Source organism: Podarcis cretensis (genome assembly GCF_951804945.1).
Source record: "Podarcis cretensis genome assembly, chromosome: 6".
Taxonomy (NCBI): domain Eukaryota; kingdom Metazoa; phylum Chordata; class Lepidosauria; order Squamata; family Lacertidae; genus Podarcis; species Podarcis cretensis.
In genome coordinates, this window is record NC_137175.1 from 54932324 (window position 1) to 54949955 (window position 17632).

Consider the following 17632-nt stretch of genomic DNA (forward strand, 5'->3'; position numbering starts at 1 on the left):
ATGCAGTTATTCATGGCAAAGAGCAAAGCTGCGAGAGAGCCCCACAGCAAATGGACAGAGAGTGTTGAAAACACCTTTGTTGTGGCCTTCATGTTTGGATTTGGTTCCCAGATGGTTGTGACACTGGAACTAACGCGGAGCTGTTCACAATCAGCTGTCCTGGGAAAACTTGGTTTCATGTGTGCTTTCCCTAACAAGCAAATAGCCGCTTTGGGTTATCAGCAGGAAAATGATAAGGGGGGTGGCACTGAAGTCCCCCCCCCCCAGTGTAACAGTTCTAAAACAGTTGGATGGTGTCTTGTACACTTCCTTCCGCCAAGCTGATGTCAAAAGTATTGCACTGCTTTCCTATGGACCACATCAGTGAGGCTGGGGGGGGGGGTCTTCTCATCCAGGCAGCCCATGACCTCCATGCACACTGCCCAGGCTTGCACCCTAAACAGGTCACTTCGGTGCTAGTAACTCAGCAAAAACAACACAGGAGGCAGCAGTTGTGAGTTACTGGCCTTTGCAGCTACCGCAGGCACTGTGATTCTCCAGAGGGTTGACTTGAGCCCCAAAGCTGCACTCTATTTTTTCTGAAAACAGACAGATGCCAACAGCGGGCTCTGATTCCTCAATAGTAAGAAATTCTGCACATGACCAGAGGCACTGTTATGGTAGGTCTTAGCCACGGTATACAAAAAAGATTCAGGGATTGAGCCCTGGCATACAGGAGCAGTAGGTCAGCGAAAGGTAGAAGAACCTTTGCTAGGATAGATTTTTGCCACCTTCACCAGCCTCACAATTATGGGGACCAGGGAAGAAGTGAACAAAGGCACGGACAACGCACCTCCCCTCCCAGGTGTGGCCTACCTTTGCTTTGCCCAACCTGATGCCCTCAAGATGTTGTTGGACTACACTTGCCACCCCTGATTATTGGCCATGCTGACTGGGGCTGATGGGAACTGTAGTGTGAAACATCCGGTTGGCACCAGGTTAGGGAAGACCATTTGAAGTGTCTGCTGCAACACTTCAGCAAATTCATGACATCCCTGAAGCCTGAACTGGCAGTGTTACAGGGGCCACATAATACCAATTCTGAATTTGTAAGAACTTGATATTTTAGTGGGGCAGCAACAACACTATTCATATCAGGCAGGTGTCTTTGCTGAATTCTTGTTTTTGTCTAAACATTTTTGTTTTTGCTGAATTCTTGTTCTTGTCTAAACATTTTTGTTTAGCCAAGCCTACCGGTTGTTTAGAAAATAATTTTCTTACTGTTAACTTTTCTAAAGTCTTAAATTATTGCAGTTACTTTTCCTTACTGATAATTTTATTATATTAACTTTTTTAGTTTTGTTTTGAAATCAAGCAGTGTACAGATAACTTGCAACTTGCACACATTAAACTTGTGTGCGTTCAGCTTCATGCCCTTGGATAAATATATGGTGGCAAAGAGGACAGACATGGGGGGGGGGGGCTTTGGCAATCCCACCTACCTAATGTGTTTTGACTATACACGATTTTGGTTTTATGCGCTATCTCTGGAAAGTAACCCTGGCATAAGTTGAGAGCAGTGGCGTAGCGTGGGGGGTGCAGGGGGGGCGGCCGCACGGGGCGCAACATCTGGGGGTTAGGGTTAGGGGGCGCAAATCCACGGGTTAGGGGGCGCAAATCCATGGGTTAGGGGGCGCAAATTACTTGCCTTGCCCCGGGTGCTGACAACCCACGCTACGCCACTGGTTGAGAGTTGCCTGCATAAATTCCATGAAATAAAATAATTAAAAGAAAACCTTGAGAATAGTGACTGGCGATTAGGAAATTATAAATCCAGGGGGCACACAGACACAGCGTGCCATCTCAGCCAGCCTATTCTCTGCTTCAAACACAGAGGCACCAGTTCTCAGTCCACACCATTACGCGCTGATTCAGCCCGTCTATCTACCAGGATAGTCGGGCACTGCGCTCTCCCGTTTCCTTGGTGCCGTTGCCAAGCGGCAACTGGCAGGCCTCCAGCGCCAACAAGCGCCCCCCAGCCCGCCCGCCCCCAGTCCGGAATAGCGCTGACAAACTCGCTCCTGGATGTTTTCCAGAAAACCGCTCTGCTCCCATTTGTTTCTCTCGCCAGCAACCAGCTCCTCCGGCAGCCGCGCGCCACTCTTGCAAATATTTGCAAACGCCTTTCTCGAGCCATTTCCCCCACTCACCGGGGTTGAAAAGTTCAGAAACTCCAGGGCTGCGAAAGGTTCCAAGAGAGAGGCTTGGCCTGGAGATTTGCCACGCTCCGATCAAACTTCTTTGTGAAACGGGGCAGAGGGGGAGGGAGAGATACTCACCGCCTCCTGCGCAGCCGAGCCGAAGAAAAGTTGCTCCCTCTGGAGCCAAGGAGAAGGATCCCTGCCGCCCTCCTTAAAAGTGCCCGCGGCTTACCAAGAGCGCTGCAGTGAAGGATCCCACGCAAGGAACCTTGGCTGGAGGAGTTTTCATTAAAGAAACTTCGGGGCTTTTTCTCTCTCCGCGATAGTGATGTCACATCCTGACGGTGTCCATAGAAGAGTACAGCTGTCCTTGCAAGCAGCAGCGTGCCAACCCTTTCTTTCAGCCTCCCGGGCTACGCCTCCCTAACTCACTCCGGGAGTGGGGGCTGCTACTCGCTCTCTCTCTCTCTGAGTGCAATCAAAACTTTTTCTTTTCTTTTTCTTTCTTTTTAATTTTCTCCATTTTCTCCCCCCCCCCCCTTATCCTTTCTTTCTCTTTCTCTTTCTCCTTTTTCTTCTTCTTTCTCTCTCTCTCTCCCCCCCCCCTTCTTGGCTCCCGATTAAACGAGAGTTTTAGGTCCCATGAAAATTCCCCGTAGCAAAAGATTGGGGGTGGGGGTGGGAAGACGCCGCAACGTAATTCAGGTTTCTGCCCCGACTCCTCCTGCTCTTCACAAGTGCCAGCCCAAGAGAATGAATTTAGCCTTCCCTGGACACTTGAAAAATAGCCAGTGTTATCTGGCAGCCAAAGAAAGCAAATAAATGACCCCAGTCCAAATTTTTCTGCCATCTCAGGAGACAAGAGCATTCCTTGCAAGGCGGGGTTGGGGGGAGAGAATAATCTGGAGGAGTTGGCAAAAGGCATGTGCTGAGCTCACTGGATGTGCAGGCATTTAAAATGCAGCTAAGTCACTCTTTTCTCAATTTGAACTACAACTGGTTTTGGAGGAAATGCAGTATTTCACAACAGAAGAGATATGAATTACAGCTAACAGTATGTGTACACCACTTACCAAAGGAGTAGCAGGAGCACACTGGATTCAGAGTCCATAGGACTTTGGACACAGAGTCCTACCGATAACAGAGTGAAGGATTGAGGATATGAATGAATTTGTCACATATAAAAGTGACTTTGATTCTCCCTTGTGATGCTTCTGTGCACGCTCATATAGTTTAAATATATAAAGGTGCTGCTGTGTACAGTAGTCATACAACTGGTATTCTGAAGTATGCCACCTCTAACCATGGAGGAAGAGCACAGCCATTATGTCTAGTAGCCACAGATAGCCTTATCCATGAATTTGTCTAATCCTCTTTTAAAGGCATCTAAGTTGGTGGCCAGGGACGCGGGTGGCGCTGTGGGTTAAACCACAGAGCCTAGGGCTTGCCAATCAGAAGGTCGGCGGTTCGAATCCCAGTGACGACGGGGTGAGCTCCCGTTGCTCAGTCCCTGCTCCTGCCAACCTAGCAGTTCAAAAGCACATCAAAGTGGAAGGTAAACGGCATTTCCGTGCACTGCTCTGGTTCGCCAGAAGCGGCTTAGTCATGCTGACCACATGACCCGGAAGCTGTATGCCGGTTCCCTCAGCTAATAAAGCGAGATGAGCACCGCAACCCCAGAGTCGGCCACAACTGGACCTAATGGTCAGGGGTCCCTTTACCTTTACTAAGTTGGTGGCCATCATTGGAAGCAAGTTCCACAGTTTAAGTCTGCTCTGTGTGAAGAAGGTAAAGGTAAAGGTAAATGACCCCTAGATTGTTAAGTCCAGTAATAGGCCGAGGGAGCCGGGGTTTGTCCACAGACAGCTTTCCAGGTCATATGGCCAACATGACTAAACTGCTTCTGGCACAACAGAACACCATGACGGAAGCCAGAGTACATGGAAATGCTGTTTACCTTTCGCCGCAGCAGTACCTATTTATTTTCTTGCATTGGTGTGCTTTCGAACTGCTAAGTTGGCAGGAGCTGGGACAGAGCAACTGGAGCTCACCCATCGCAGGATTTGAACTGCTGACCTTCTGATCGGCAAGCCCAAGAAGCTCAGTGGTTTCTCAGTCCTGAATGCTCCAACATTCCATTTCATTGGATGTCCATGGGTTCTAGTGTTATAAGAGGAGAAAAATGTTCCCCCACCCACTTTATCCACACTGTGCATAATTTTATACACTTCTATCATGTCTCCACTTGCTTGCTTTTAATTTAAAATTTAATTTAATTTTTAAAGTGCCAAATGCTGCAACTGACAATGCTGAACTATACTGTTGTTGGACTACAACTCCCATCATCCCATTGGTCATGTTGGCTGGCGGTGGAAGGAGATAGAGCCCAGAGGGATTCAGGTTCCCCATCACTGGGCGACACAGAGCGTTGGCTGCTCCTCACTTCACACGGGAGTGAATCCTAGTTTGTCTTGGAAGTGTCAAAGACTGAAGCTGGGGCATTCTGCATCCAAAGCAGGTGTCCTACAACTCTGCTACAGCCCTTTCCTCCATATGGAACAAAAAGTCAAAAAATCAAATGCACATTCTACACAAAATGAGGTTGCGTGTGTATGTGTGAAAATAAGACACACCAGAGACTTGCAACTAGTATTCCTCTAAAAACAACCTTTGAGCTGTCTTTCATTAGGTGTGTCCAGCTTGAAAGGACTGCGGCACCAGGGACTTGTATGTGTGAATGAGGATGGAGCTGGTCCACCCCTCTTTATCATAATGCATGCCACAACCCATGCCATGTATGGAGTGATCACACTGCAGCACACATTGTGTTGCAGAACATGCTACCAGAAAGCAAAGGAAAGAGCCTTGCAGTCACTCCCAGGCATTCTACTCATTGAGCATTTATCCTGAAGAGTTTGCACAAAGTTTATACAGTGTTAGCTGTTTGCCGAGAATTCATTCTGAATTGCTATATTATTTGTTTGCAGAGAGGTGCTATGGCATTGGACTGGGCAATTGTTATCTCCTAATTTCCAAGGCCTTTCTCCATCACTGTCCTTACTGTCAAAAGTCTGGTTTTGTTTTGCTTTTGTTGTTTGGAGGTTTTATTGTGCAAGAGCTCCAAGTCCACTTTAACTGCACAACCTGAATTTACAGGGATGTAACTGGATCTCAGGGGACGCGGGTGGCACTGTGGGTAAAACCTCAGTGCCTAGGACTTGCCGATCGTATGGTCGGTGGTTCGAATCCCCGCGGTGGGGTGAGCTCCTGTCGTTCGGTCCCAGCTCCTGCCCACCTAGCAGTTCAAAAGCACCCTTAAGTGCAAGTAGATAAATAGGTACCGCTTTATAGCGGGAAGGTAAACAGCGTTTCCGTGTGCTGCGCTGGTGCAGGCTTGCCAGAGCAGCTTCGTCACGCTGGCCACGTGACCCGGAAGTGTCTCTGGACAGCGCTGGCCCCCGGCCTCTTAAGTGAGATGGGCGTGCAACCCTAGAGTCAGACACGACTGGCCCGTACGGGCAGGGGTACCTTTACCTTTTTTTAACCGGATCTCACTTACGAAAGAGCGGCAGCCTGGAAGCATCTTTAGCTAAGCAACACCTGTGTGCCTTTCAGTGCCAAACGACAAATTCCTTGACTTAAACTACTCCCAAATGCATTCACCGCCTGCCCCTATAAAAAATCAGCTGAATAGGACAGGGAGTGATGGAGGATTTAGACTGGGGCTCTGGTGCAGAGGAAAGGAAAGCCCTATCCTTGTCTCCATACCTGAGCCTTATACCAAATCCTCCACCCGTCAGGAGTTCCAATCCCAGAACTCCAATGGAATGTGTGGTTTGACCCTAAGCATGCCTGATTCTGCTCTGAGCCATGAAGACTGCAGAGAGAGTGTAGCCCTAATTTCTGCCGTAGGGTTTCTCTACACACTTAGGTATTGTGGATTACAAATGGGACCTGCAACAAAACATTGCTCTGTGGGTTGCTCCTGTTCTTGTTTCTAGCCATCCAGGCGTGCCCTCTTCCAGGACACTCTATTCCACTCCCCCTCAACAGAGCACGCTCAGTCCTCATCTTCATACCTAACTTGTTTTGTCTTTTGAGTCCATTAAGAGATGCAAATCAGGCCTATTGAAAGCAGCCAGTCAACTCATGCACTGGCCAAGGTCCCCAGGAGCTCAGAAGAGCCCAGCGCTGACTGACCTAATCATATTGCCACCCAACCATTGGGACCCAGGCTGGCCATTTTAGTGGGAGGTGGGCTTTACTTTGCATTCTTACTAAGTCTTTTGGTAGTGGTTTCCCCAGGGAGATGGCCTTGGAGTCTTCCTTTCCTTTTTATTTTTTTATTTTTATTGCTTGCTTTTTCTTGCCAAAGGCAAGAAATTTCCACACACCTCATTTGCGTTTGTAGCAAAAATGAGGCCAGGAGGCGCAATTGGATGTACAGATAAATCTAATCAACAGAAATATGGCTGTACCCCCCCCCCCCGCCTGAATGAATTCTTTTTTCTTGTTTGTATACTTAGCTTGACTTTATCTCCAGTGCAGTCAGGCAGAAACAACAGCTGTATTCGTAACATGCTGTTTATTTGTATCAGAACTCAATGTCCTGTCTGAACCCAACACCCCAATGTTTGGCCTGAAAACACTGCAAAGGGTACAAAAGCAGTCTTGCTTTGTGACTAGCTTGAAAGGAAGCCTGATAAGATTTTGATATTTCTTTGAAAATCATGTACTTTGAAAAACCACAAGCAACACATGGTGAGGAAGAGTGACTTAGATCCGGTGTTTACATGAAGAATGCCCTTGATACTGAAAAGGATACTGGGAACCACAACCAAAAGCGCAAATAAATCTGAAACCTCTACTAACAATAATTTTGGAGAGCAACGGGAGAAATAGAAATGCTTGAATTCTTGCATGGAAGCCTTCAGATATTTGAAGACAGCTATGTGGGTTAAAGCCTCAGCGCCTAGGGCTTGCCGATCAAAAGGTCGGCGGTTCGAATCCCTGCGGCGGGGTGCGCTCCCGCTGCTCGGTCCCAGCGCCTGCCAACCTAGCAGTTCGAAAGCACCTCCGGGTGCAAGTAGATAAATAGGGACCGCTTACCAGCGGGAAGGTAAACGGCGTTTCCGTGTGCGGCTCTGGCTCGCCAGAGCAGCGATGTCACGCTGGCCACGTGACCCGGAAGTGTCTCAGGACAGCGCTGGCCCCTGGCCTCTTAAGTGAGATGGGCGCACAACCCCAGAGTCTGTCAAGACTGGCCCGTACGGGCAGGGGTACCTTTACCTTTACCTATCACGTCTCCCCTTAAACTTTCTTCAAGCTAAACATACCCAGCTTTTTCCATTGGTCCTCAGGATTCAGTTCCCAGACTACACCCTCCTCTAAATCCTCTCTAGTTTGTCCAAACCTTTCTTAAAATGTGGCTTCCACAACCAAACACACTACTCCAGCACAGATCAGGTGGACAGGTTACATTTGTACACATTTAACATAGCTAAACATGCAATAGTCAAGAAGAGAGAACTGCCATAATCTGGAGCAATCCTATGCATATTTGCTAGGAATAAAGTCCCACTGATAAAGCTGCAATAAGTCCCATGAAAACACAACGCTGCTGACTTCAGAGTAAACATGCACAGGATCACTTCCTGCATGATACTTTTTCTGCATGGGGAATCCCGTCAAGTGTTCCTCTTGGAGAATCTGTGTGCAAAATGTGCACTCCGGCAGGCATGAAAATTACATGGATATCTCCTGCTCTGTGATTTCCAAACCCTTGTACTGCAGTAAAATAATAATAATAATAATAATAATAATAATAATAATAATAATAATGCCCTCATTTCCCATGGTGCATACAAGTTTTGTGCAAGGCTTTTCTTACAACCATGTAGCAAAAACATACATCCTCTACAAAGAGAACCTGAAGCAGCAAAAGCAGAGGAAAATCCCACTGGCTTAAGGCAGTCGGTGAATGAAAACAAAGAGGAAAGATCTGGTTTCATATCTCCCTGCCCTCTCGCTCTAGTCAGAGGCCCCATGTACCTGTAGCGAGTTTGCCATTCCACCCCCCACCCCGGTTCGTGCCAAATCTGTACAGTGGCGAAGAAGGTGTCTTTTCTCACCAGCCGCCATAATACCTCTCCGGTGCAAAGTGGGCAAGGCAGAACACTCTTATAAGTCGACCTTCTTTTCCCCATTACAGCCAAACTGAACTGTGACAAACATTTCCTCTTTGGGTGACGTGAAGCAGATAAACAACCAAGCACTACAAAAAGGACAAAAAAACTACAAACCTACCAGTGAAAAGATCCCCCCCACTTTCCTTTGCATTCCAGCACAGCATAGGGCTGACTCCTGATCTGCAGATCAAGCAATTTGAGAGGCAGGAGGAGGAAGAAACCTAGAGGAAGGTTGAGTATTCTTCACTTCCTTGAGGCACTAGTGAGCGTGTGGGGGAAGGGACGTTGACAGTCCCACTTGGCTCATCTGCTGCTCTGCATCGTGCTAACATGCTGTTCCCACCTCCAAGAGGACTCTTCTCAGGCTAGATCTTCAGCTTGATGCCCACCAGCAGAGCTTACAAAGGCAATTTGTACTATCTGAGCATTTATTCCGAATCCTCCTTGGAACTAATAAACTAATGTGTCGCTATGTTTTCTATTTACTTAGTTACTTTACCGTATTTACAGATCTCCAGATAACAAAGTCATCTGGAGGACTTACAATGGCAAGTAGCACAATAAAATTCAGCAGAGAGTAAAGTCAACAAAGCAGCAACAAAGTATCTCTGAAAGACCAAGACTCAAATAGTTTTAAAGGTTAAAGGCCCAATCCATGGGTAGGCAAACTAAGGCCCGGATCCAGCCCAATTGCCTTCTAAATTCAGCCAGCGAACGGTCCAGGAATCAGTGTGTTTTTACATGAGTAGAATGTGTCCTTTTATTTAAAATGCATCTCTGGGTTATTTGTGGGGCCGGCCTGATGTTTTTACATGAGTAGAATGTGTGCTTTTATTTGTGGGGCATAGGAATTGGTTCATTTCCCCAAAAAATATAGCCAAGCCGCCCACAAAGTCTGAGGGACAGTGGACTGGCCCCCTGCTGAAAAAGTTTGCTGACCCCTGGCCCAATCTTCTTTGAAGGTGTGATGGGGCCATAGGAGTTTGTGTATCTGTCTTCACCAACAGAGGAGGAACTCTGCTCATCCTGGCTTTTCTCCCATTCCCTTAGCGTGTCCCTGGAATGTGGGAGGGGAGTATGCTGGTCCCGAACCTTACCATATTGATTCTCCTTCCCATTGGGATCAATGGGAATGAAAATCTTTTTTGACAAAAAAACAAACAAACCAAAACCCCGTGGGGGGGGGGTTCATCTTGCTGGTACAAGCATGACACATCTTTGGATTTGGTGGTTCCTCTGCCACAACCATTCCTCCCTCCCATCCAACCCCGTAGGATTTCTCTGCAAACCTTTAAAAGGTCTTCACCAGGCACTGGAAAGAGTACAAAGTGGGTGCCCTGTGAACATCTCTAGAGAGTGTGTTTAACCCAATGTGCCCCACTTGGCTGGGACACTGAGAGAAGATCTTCTGGCTTCACAGTGAAATGAATACATGTTTGATATCAGCACATAACACTGAAATGGCTTATCTACATAAGACTGATCCGATATGCAGAAGCCTGTTTTCCTATGGGTGGGCAGACGTCTAGCTGCTCATTCTCCAGAATCAGAACTTGCTGCCTCTACCATATGTCTGGATGTGCCCCCCGAATGACCTCCAAGAGTAGACTACTGATCTGTCTGTCCTGTCCCCGTCCCCCCAGACAGCTGATGCAATACGGACAATCTGCCCAGGAGACTCCTGGAAAAGATCCTGCATATTATACAAGCTGCTGAAAGCAAGAATTGGAAAGCAACTGAATCACATTGCCAAGATTGAGCAAACTGAGAGAAGTATTACTCATAGGTTCCTGTAACATTGTGCATATGGGGGAAACTACAAAGGACAATGATAAGTCACAAAGGACACCTGTGAGCAAAGTCCACCAGGTTCACCTGCATTCCAGAGAAAATACTTTGCTCTGAAGCAGGACTGGTCTGGCTGTTTCCATTCTTCTGGATGTGCAGGCATGCGGTGCATCAGCATGACTTACAGATTTTAGGACTGACTACTGCAGGGGCAGGGAACTTTTACCCCCCACTAGGGTGAATGTCAGTGGGGCAGAGGTGAGTAAACTTTCATCCAACTTCCCTCCTCCTTTCTCCTTTCCAGCTCTCTAATTCCTTCCCTAGGCTCCTTTCCCACCTGCCTGGGTTCTAGATCCCTGCTTACCTCCCATTGGGAATCCCACTGAGGAAAGAGAACAAGACTTTTAATTCCAGGGTCGTGGGTTCAATAATAATAATAATAATAATAATAATAATAATAATAATTTATTATTTGTACCCCGCCCATCTGGCTGGGCTTCCCCAGCCACTGGGCGGCTTCCAAAAAAAATATTAAAATACTCTAATACATCAAACATTAAAAGCTTCCCTAAACAGGTCTGCCTTCAGATGTCTTCTAAAAGTCTGGTAGTTGTTGTTCTCTTTGACATCTGGTGGGAGGGCGTTCCACAGGGCGGGCACCACTACCGAGAAGGCCCTCTGCCTGGTTCCCCGTAACTTGGCTTCTCGCAGTGAGGGAACTGCCAGAAGGCCCTCGGTGCTGGACCTCAAGCCCCACACTGGGTGAAATATTGCTGCATTTCAGGGTCTGGACTAGATGACCCCCGTAGTCCCTTCCAACTCTACAATACAATGATTCAAAAGCAGGGAGCCAAGTGGGGATTTTGTCATATAAAGGAGAAAACTACTGCTTCCCAAGGATGTTCAGCAATGGAAAGCAGCCCATCCGGGTACCAGGGCTCCATTGTAACATGTAGTCTTGTACGAGGCAAGATTTGTTTAGGTGCAAATCAGGGATGTCTCAGGAAATGGGCACTCTATGCAGGGCTGCCCTTGGGCCTGGTTCAGAAGCTCCAGCTGAGGCAGAATGTGGAGGCCAGGCAATGATGGGGCCATGGGGCCAATAACATGTGGTGCCATTGTTAAAACATCTGCACTGGCTGCCCATCTGCTACCCAGCCAGGTTCAAGGTCCTTGTGTTAATTTACAAAGCCCTGAACAATGAAATCTAGGGTATTTAGGGATCTCCTAAATGCTTATATTCCAACTCAGTCACTGAGATCATCTGCACAAGTAACGTTGCTTAACCCCCCAAGCTGGTGAGGCTCATCTGACAGCAACAAGAAACCAAGCCTTTAGTGTCACCCACCCAGTCCTGTGTAATGTTCTGCCAATAGAAATTCAGCAGATGCCTTCTGTTTCAACCTTCAAATACCTGCTGAAAACTTTGCTATGCTGCCAGGCTTATGTAGGTAATTAAGAAAACATCCTTCCGTAATGCTCTCCAATTTTGAATGCTTACTTTTTTTTTTTTAATTGAAACCATAATGGACCCTGTTTAGCTTTGCAAGCGTGCTAGCAGTTTTATTGTGGCATCACTGGTATATAGATCAACTGCTTTGATATTGTTTATGATATAATGGTACACACACACGCCCTAATTTTTGGGTAGCCTTGTTCTATTTCCTAACTGACAGACACTCAATTACCCAAGTTTGTTATTACAAGTTAATCTGCCATCAATAAACAACAAGAATAAAAGTGGCACCAAGCAGAACGGTAACTGGCTGAAAGCCAATTTATAGTTGATTAGCAGACTTTGAAGCTGCTATTAATAGATCTCTACAGGATATACCCAATATGCAAAGTTTTAGGGGAAGTCAAGTTATAGAATCAACAATGCTTAGATTGTCTGCTAGCAAAGTTCGGCAGAAAAAATGTGTGAGAAAAAGTTCCCGACTTCCTACTGTTTAAATAGGATCTTGGGAAGAAGAATGAGTTTCTAAAGGTTTAGGAAGTAATTAATAACTTAGGACACAAATACTTATCAAACATTTCCTCTCCATTTTTAATAAAATCTAATAGCAAATAATGTTCAACTCTAGGTTGGTCACCTTTACGCTTTTGTCCAGGAAGCTTATTTAACATAATTTCAATGATGCATAAATACCTGGTTACTAGTTAAAAGAAAATCAGTTAAAAGTTCTAGAAGGAAATGGCAGGTGGATGTAATATATGATCTTAAGGTTAATCATGCCAGATAAATGAGATCAAGTTTTGAGACTAGTGTCAGAGGGAAGCACAGCTGGATATTTTCAAACCCCCAAACTGAGTTTCACTAGGATATTTGATGCAATACCTCAATGGAAATAACGTTTCTTACAATATTCTTATTTGTCATGTATATAGTACATTCAGTGAGCATGGTGCTCTACTGAGGTGACATGATGCCCTCAAGGTGTTTTGGACTACATATCCCATAATCCATGTTGGCAGAGGCTGAGAGGAGCAGTAGTCCAGAACACAGGGTGGGCACCATGTTGCCTGCCCCTGCTCTATCAAGTACAAGAGGCCTGGTCCCTGCCCAGAGGAGCTTTCAGTCTGAAATTCAACACATGTAAAACAATAAAGGAAGGGGGTGGCAGAGGTAAACAAGTAAAGCAACATGCAATTAAATTTCAGTTGTGTGTGCTTAGCCTCAATTACAGGTCTAGCTGCAGAAGGGAATGGAAACAAAGACGTTTCGTCAAGGGCTTCATAGATAAGGTGGGTTTTGAAGGAAGGAAGACAGCTGGCATCTCAAATGTGTTCTAGGAGACAGTACCAAGCCTACAGGGCAGCGAAGGGAAAAGGGCAAAACCTCCTGAGGTCCTCAGTATTGATGTTCATTTTTTCTTATTTCAGTGATCAGTCCATGAAAGCAAAAGTATCCAAAAGTTGAAAGAAGGAAGCAGCAGTAGTGGGGGGATAAAAAGTAATGAACTCACCAAGGACATTATGCTGTATGAACTGCTTGACCTCGTGATCTAAGGGAGCATCTGCCATTTCTACAATCACTCCAGCTGCAGTTCCTAGCATCTGATCCAATTTCAATTTTGCCTTATTGAAGGCGGGTGAAAATTCTAAATAGTAATTCAAACAGGGCCATAACCATTTGCTGAATATCGTTATTAATATTCAGTGCTTTTTTTCTTTAAATAATGTTTAGGGGTACTCTCATTTTCCTATTCATATTGAAATACTGCCCCTCAATGAGCCCATTCACAAAATGTTTAGGGGTATGTGTCCCCCTTTGCCCCCCCCCGAAAAAAGCACTAAACCTTACCGGAAACACTGTCCTTCACTGAGCTGCTACAATCCTAAGCATACTTGCTAGAAAGTATGTCACAAAGAACTCAGAAGCCCCTTTATAAGAAAACCATAAACAGGATTGAGCTGTGGTTGCATTTCTCTCCCCCAAAGCTGGTTGCCTTTGTGGCTCCTGTGGTTGATCCAGTCCCAACCCCTCCTCCTTCCTACTCCTCCTGTGTCACTCTGTCATTTCCTTGAAGGAGAAAAAATATATACGGTATGTGCTTATTCATTTCCTAAGGGCATATCTTGTACAATTGTGCAATTGAAGATCTATTTTATGAGAGGTGTCTGGAAGCATCAGGTCTAAGCAAAACCAAACTGGTCACAGAGGGAATAAAACTGCATTCTAAAAATAAAGATTAATACCAGGGCTCCCCACCCCCCAGCTAGAACTCAATCCTGGCCCCTCTCAGGTGGTGCCATTGCCATTCTAAGAGAACGAGGGAGGTGTTCATGGTATGCTCCAGCACCTTTATAGAATAATAGCACTGATTAATACTATGCACATAGAGAGGTTATTCAAATTATATGAAAAAGAGAAAGATTACACAAATTATCAGGGCTAAATTTACACTGGAGCCCAGAATCAGCTTTCAGTACCAGGGTATGTTATGGAACTAGAAAAATCACAAATATGAAAATTGCCTCAAATCTTGTACCCTTTCTAGATTTGCACTTTTATGTCTGTAAAAGAAAAGGGTCACTTCATCACTGATTTATTCCATCATTTAAGTACACGCACTAGGAAAGTCATGGTGAACTTCACTGATTTTTAGCCAATAGCAACCTAGATTTATTATTATTCCTTTGATTTCCAAGGTTCAGGCTGTGTCATTGTTTATGTAGCTAAAACAGTAGCACACAGTAGCACCCCACACAAGAGGGAGATATCAACAGACTTCTGAAGACCCAAGGCTGGAAGAAGTACCCGCCCCCCCCCCAAAAAAAACCACACCTTTGGTGCGAAAAATCCTAAAAGGGAGGCCCAAAAACAGCCCAAGGTGGACTGAGCATACCAAGTGATCACGGAATGCTGACCAACTTTTGAGGTAGGTGGAATACGAGAATGGGATGGCACTGATGCCATCATCATCATCATCATTATTAAAATTTGTATACAAAATGAAAACACTAAATACGTAACAACAAAACTGTATGAATGTTCTGCCATACGATATATATATACATTTTAAAAAACCCCTCTGCACATAGCAAAGTAAATGTCAAAGTGAAAGCTTCTTGCTAATTATGCTATGGGGGGTGGGGGTCTGTGCAGGGAAATTTTTGTATAGCAGAGCATTCCATTGTGTAAGCCTTCACCTACGGTCTGAAGTGGTACAACCCAGAAACAGATCTGCAACCTCATCAAGAAATAGGCCTGGTGAAGCTTCACTTTTGCTATTCAGCAGAATGGGCTTTCCTGTTTAAAGAGGAAAGGGGGTGTTTTCCTATAGTGTGTAAAAACAAAGAGGATTTGTAATCAATTGCTGCTCTTTTAAACTAACAAACTTTTCACCTCCCTGTTTCAGAAAAATGAATTATCAGACTGGATTAGAAAAATGTAGAATCACATAAGGATTTTTACCCACTTCAATATCCAGATGGTGGGAAGTTGGGGATGGGGGGGGAGCTTTTAACAAGTAACTCTTAAAATGGTACAAAATTAAGCTCATCTGCTTTTTATGGCTTCAAAATTAGATTCGTGTTGCCTTTTGAGAAAAATCAAAGCCAGCAAACCTCTTCATCAGGCAGCATTTTCTTTCAGATCTGGCATTAGTCGAGCCTTTGCTTCATTCATTTCCATTCAAATGATTTTTTTCCTTCAGGGAGAAGAACGAATACATCATCTCTTCAGTTTTAATACAGTCAGCTGAGCTAAGAATTTCTGACCAGAAATGCTGATGGCACAAGGACATCCTAGGGATATTTATTAACACACTCGCCATGAAATAGATGTGAGCATTAAGATAGAACAAAAGCAATTTATTTCTATAGAATCTCCAGGTCATCTTTTTGCCACATGGCATTCTTGGCAGCTTAAAGATGATAAAGGTACACACCACACTTCATACATTATTAAGCATTAAGATTCACTTGCTTTCACCTTAAATGACAAAAAGCTTAGATACTTTGGGTACAGCACCTGCTAGCCACACTCACTCAACCTAGTGACAAAATAATGAAGGTCATTGGACAAATGTGGTCAGCACACCACAAATCAAAGTTTGGCATTGCCCAACATCCAACCAACCTTCTCACATTTATTTAACTTGCATGCCACTTTATATTTCCACAGAAATCTCTAAGCAGTTTACACACTCCTACAAAAACTGTTTGAAACATGAGCCAATAGAGCTTCATGTATTAGGGCAGGCATCCCCAAACTTGGCCCTCCAGATGTTTTGGGACTACAATTCCCATCATCCCTGACCACTGGTCCTGTTAGCTAAGGATGATGGGAGTTGTAGTCCCAAAACATCTGGAGGGCTAAGTTTGGGGGTGTCTGTACAGTGGTACCTCTGGTTACGTACTTAATTCATTCTGGAGGTCCGTTCTTAACCTGAAACTGTTCTTAACCTGAAGCACCACTTTAGCTAATGGGGCCTCCCGCTGCACCGCCGGAGCACGATTTCTGTTCTCATCCTGAAGCAAAGTTCTTAACCCGAGGTACTATTTCTGGGTTAATGGAGTGTGTAACCTGAAGCATATGTAACCTGAAGCGTATGTAAACCGAGGTACCACTGTATTAGGGCAAATGCAGACTGCCCCACCAACTACAGTTGGCCTTCATTCTGCCTATCATTGGCTGTGGCGCAATCTACTGTAGATCTCCCTGGTTTCTGCCCATCCCATCCCAGTGGGCACTAGGCAGCACTGCATATGACTTCTGTTTTGGTTTGGCTAAGAACCAGATGAGTGCCTGAGTCATTATCACATCTTAACTTTTCTGCATCTCATTTCCATCTGACCTCACCGTTTACAGCTGCCTCTTTCTGGCCCAACCAAATCCTCCCCCCCCAACCCCCCCCCCCTGCTTCTATATACATGCAACTCAGGGTAATGCTTCATGCATCTGATGGACTGCAGTACGCAAAAGCTTATTCCATTATCAACCTGTAGGTCAGTGCCACAAAACTCTTTTTCCTGAAAAAGATCTGCCTGACTACCTGTCTGGAAAGAGTGACTTGTGTTTAGCTCATATATTCAAACACAGAGCAAGATGGGATGGTCATTATGCTATAAAGGTCTTCATTGCCTTGTCATGTTTCTTAGGAAGCCAGGCAGCAAGCTCTCTCTCTCTCTCTCTCTCTCTCTCTCTCTCTCTCTCTCTCTCTCTCGCAGGTCTACTTGCAAGGAAGGTCCCTTGCTGCCTATTGTTATGTCCCTCACTGCATATCTTGTTCTTTATTTATTCCAGTGTTGATAGTTGTACATTTGCAATGCAACACACACACAAAAGGGGGGGATGGGACGACCCACCAGCATTAGAAGACTGCAAACAAGTCAGAGCAATGAAAAGTGGCGTGGGACACTGGCTGAAGAGCATGTAAAAGAAGTGGCCAATTTTGCCCTCTTGTGGCTGTCTGTGTGATGAGCATTTGTTTCTCCAGCTTTCAAATGATTGTGCTGGAAGCATATACATTTTGCAATGATATGGTAGAGTAGGAGCAGAGAACCTGCAGGCCTCCAGACATTGATGCACTACCACTCCCATCAACCCAGACTGGCTGGAGCTGATAGGAGCTGGAGTCTAGCAACATCTAGGCTACAGGTTCGCAACCCTATCGTTGACATATGGCTAGAAAAGACAAGTTCCATATTCTGTGATTAATAACTCTTGTTGAAATCAGACAAAGAGAAGCTGGGTTCTTGTATCCCGATTTCTAAAAAATTCCAACTACCAAGCATACACCTTGATGCTGACGAGGAATGTAACATTAAATGAAACAGAAACCAATGTTTGCAAGAGTCTACTAATCGAATAAGCTGCATACTGAGTGTATATCCTTAATAACTTGCTTTTACCAGATTGGACATTTTATAACCAGAGTAACTGTCATAGTTCCTAGGAGGGAAGTTTATTTTTTATTTATTTGATTTCATAAGAAGAAAATATGCTAGGATCAGAATCACACAAATTTC

The 17632-nt window shown here is 45.2% G+C and overlaps 1 protein-coding gene and 1 long non-coding RNA gene across 4 annotated transcripts in view; one reads left to right on the plus strand and one right to left on the minus strand.

Moving 5' to 3' along the window:
- Positions 1-8766, minus strand: part of MOB3C (MOB kinase activator 3C) — a 32233-nt gene extending 23467 nt beyond the window's left edge. Inside the window, exon 1 of one of the 2 annotated variants that reach the window (XM_079980560.1) lies at positions 8487-8766. The gene's annotated coding sequence lies outside the window, so the exon portion shown is untranslated. Of the gene's footprint in view, positions 1-2318; positions 2731-8486 lie in introns of those variants that run through there. The other variant, XM_079980559.1, reaches the window with a different exon arrangement.
- Positions 8767-10281: 1515 nt separating this feature from the next.
- On the plus strand, positions 10282-15835 carry LOC307219389. Of its 2 annotated transcripts, XR_013840392.1 has the most exons (4): positions 10282-10414; positions 12832-13244; positions 14309-14538; positions 15316-15835. It is a non-coding gene; the product is annotated as an uncharacterized lncRNA (long non-coding RNA). The 2 variants fall into 2 exon arrangements; XR_013840393.1 differs by lacking the exon at positions 10282-10414 and having other exon boundaries at positions 12199-13244.
- Positions 15836-17632: the final 1797 nt, after the last annotated feature.